Here is a 245-nt window from a genome sequence, read left to right as displayed (position 1 = left end):
CGTACCTTACAAGGCAGTAACCTCTCCTGATGAAATTTCCTACCTTGGAATCCCTGTCCCATCATTAATTAACTCTGGAGTGACCTGGAGTGAGTTACTTTATCTCTTGGAGTCTCAGTTTTCTCATCTTTAAAATGGTACAGTGATGCCTATTTTGTAGGGTGTGTGTGTGTGTTTGCGCGCGCGTGTGTCTAAAATTAGAGAAAATACTCATAAGAGATCGGGCAACTTTGCAACAGACAGAA

This window comes from Herpailurus yagouaroundi, unplaced genomic scaffold, assembly GCF_014898765.1.
Source record: "Herpailurus yagouaroundi ecotype Mexico unplaced genomic scaffold, PumYag 585, whole genome shotgun sequence".
NCBI lineage: Eukaryota > Metazoa > Chordata > Mammalia > Carnivora > Felidae > Herpailurus > Herpailurus yagouaroundi.
The sequence above is the reverse complement of the archived record's forward strand: the minus strand, read 5'-3'. Positions refer to the sequence as shown.